This window comes from Poecilia latipinna, unplaced genomic scaffold (assembly GCF_001443285.1).
Source record: "Poecilia latipinna isolate Pla-1442-1.1 unplaced genomic scaffold, P_latipinna-1.0 Scaffold955, whole genome shotgun sequence".
NCBI classification, from domain to species: Eukaryota; Metazoa; Chordata; class Actinopteri; order Cyprinodontiformes; family Poeciliidae; genus Poecilia; species Poecilia latipinna.
In genome coordinates, this window is record NW_015113571.1 from 198,636 (window position 1) to 201,517 (window position 2,882).

Genomic DNA, 2,882 nt, shown 5'->3' on the forward strand with positions numbered 1-2,882 from the left:
AGATACAGAAATAATAGGGAAATTACAGTTAGGCCATTCTGCATTCCCAGAAAGAAAACCAAACATGGAGAAGCAGCATTCAACCTTACAGCTGAAATCAGCTATACAAATACACTGGATGATGAATGAGTCCATTAGAAACTTAATAAAACCTTTTCTGTCAGGCATAAGTCAGACAAAACACACAAAAGGGCTTAACTGTAATTCATCTCATTCATAATCCTGAAAATTATACTTTAAACAGTGTTTTTCCTTATTTTATTCCAGCTATATAATTTGCACACAAAAAAGAAGAAAAAAAGTGATATCCAACCATAAAACAGTGTCATAAAATTCATTTTAATGTACAGCTCCATAAAAATAAATTCTCAGATGACAATAAATCCTTGCCCTGACCCACTTTTTATAGTTCTTTAAAACAAATCATTCTCAGAAGCTGAGAGTGTTTTTTCTCTCTCTATTGGGCTGTTGATGTTAAAGTTTTCTGACCCTGGTGGAGAATCAGGTGGGTCAACAGAATTAGACCTAGACCATAATTAGCATAAATTATGTTAGAAAATGTATGTTTTATAAATGGCAAGACACACACAAATTGGGTCAAGATTTCAAGTTTCTACAGTGTCCAGAAAAGAGAGGCAATGGTTAGAAGGGGGAGCACAAGTTGGTTGAATCATGCAAGATGTTGAGAGGAGATCTTACAGTTCCAGGATGAAAAACAGATGCCAAGGAGGCTTGGAGATCCAGGCGGTGGGTGAAAGATGTTGGTGTCTGGAAATGGAGCTTGTCAGAAGGGAATCCTTTATTTTCCATTGGAACCTGAGTGAGAAGTCCAGCAGGGTCTGAGCAGAGGACGTCTGAGAATGGGGCAGGCAGACAGAGGTGAAAAGTGATGAAGCAACCAAAGCATCCATGAACTAAGAAACCAAAGGAGGAGGATTGCGTTGGAAGGGTGAGTCTTTTGACAAAAACGAGGTCACCTGTGACAGCTTCAACCTGGAAGGTACCGGAATAGCCGGGAGAAACAAGTAAAGTAAACTTCAGAATCTACATTACGTTCACTTGAGTACACAAAAGGATAGTAATGACAGAGGTTTAACAATACCCAGAAAGGCTTACCATCAGAGAAAGAGAGGTCCTTCAACTACTCATTATATCACCAGCATCCAGATGACCTGATAGTAACCTGGTGTGTGGTAAACAGGAGAGTCGTGCCCTCCAGCAGAGACCCTCTTTTCATGGTTTTGTGTTCAAACAGGAACACAAAAGCCCAAATATTCACCCCAATCCTGAAAATTGGAGCACATAAACAGTAAAAAATGGAAAACGATGGCTGGCATAAAGACAGCAAAAGAAATAATTACATATTCAATATGCTAAGTGACCTTTGCATGCTCTTGCATCTGTAATATTATTACCGCAGCAGCTACAACCATGGCCATCAATTATTTTACCAACCCTGTCTACCCACCTTAGCTAATCGTTTTATTTCCCTCCTGCTCTACTGGTCTCTCTCAACAGACTCCAACTCATTTTCCATCTCTTTCTGGTTTTTTTTGTTTTCAATATTTAACCTATAACTAAAACTGACAAAAGTGGGACAATCACTCCAGTTAACTTGTTCCTCTCAAATTTTACCTCTATTCAAGTATTTCACCTCAAAGTTTGTCGATAACACTCATCCTTGCCTTTTCTTTTCCACTGACCCTCTCAACTTCATCCTTTGTTGCACAAAACAAACAGAATTAAGTTCCATTTATTCCCTTTGTTGTTTGAACTATGCTTTAGCTCCAAACAACAAAAGTTCAAAGATAGACAGACTTGCTTATTTATGATGGAGCATCTCCAACCTCTCCTCTTCAATATTCCTGGAAAAAAATATTATCAGTATCATGCTGTTCCATGTTGGCAGATGCAAATAATATTAATATACATTCAATATAAAAAGTCGAAACACTCCAGTTAGAATCCTGGGTTTTTGAGATGGGGGGGGGGGGGGGAAAAAAAAAAAATTTTAAAAATTTTTTAAATCCAAACTGACAAATAGAATTGAACTCAAAATTTACCAGGGGCCAGAAAATTTTGAACAAATAAGTTTGAAACAATCATCTCTCAATGTAAAAGACGTATCAATTTTTTGGGGGAAAAAGTTGTTTTATTTACATTTCAGATGTTTTCTTGTAGCAAGAAGGCCCTGGGCCCCTGACATGGGCAATGAATTTGCATGTTCTCCCTGTACGTGCCTGGGTTTTCTCTAGGCATGTACAGGGAGAACTTCAGGCACTTAAAATTCCTCTCACAGTAAAAAGCATGTTTGTTAGGTTTCCTGTTCACTCTGAAATGTCCTCAGGCACGATGCATTCAAAACGTATTCGCAGCGCTTAATTTTTATTTTTTATTTTTTTTTGCACAATTTGATATGGTACACCGTTCTTTCAAATAGTTCTAAATTAATTTCTTTCCTCAAAATTCTACAGACAAATATGTTAAAAAAGCTTGGAGTGTTTTGCAAATTTATTAAAAATTGAAAACCGAGAAATCACATTTATGCAAGTATACAGCCTTTACTTAATACGTTGTTGGTCTACCTTTGGCTGCACCTCATCATTAACTGAGTTAAGAATAGGAGGCGTTTTCTACTACACTTAAATTATGCCTAACACAACAATATCAACACTATAGTCCAACTACTCATCTTTAATCATCATTTCCTTTCATTTTTTTCCCCCTCAGTGCCATTTTACTGTGGCAGAAATTCAGTTTGTCTTCTCTCATTCCTTCTCCCTTATACTCTTTCTCTTTTACTATTTTTCTCTTTTCTCTTTTTGCCAATCCACCAAGGACGTTGATGTGTCGTCTTCTGCCCCATTCCCCCCCCTCCCCTC

General features: G+C 37.6%; 1 long non-coding RNA gene across 1 annotated transcript; it reads right to left on the reverse strand.

Moving 5' to 3' along the window:
* Window positions 1–320: 320 nt before the first annotated feature.
* LOC106958006 (uncharacterized) lies at window positions 321–2,865 on the reverse strand. The gene is made up of 2 exons (XR_001427076.1): window positions 1,117–2,865; window positions 321–993 (listed from the first exon to the last, which is right to left on the reverse strand). It is a non-coding gene; the product is annotated as an uncharacterized LOC106958006 (long non-coding RNA).
* Between the last annotated feature and the right edge of the window lie 17 nt (window positions 2,866–2,882).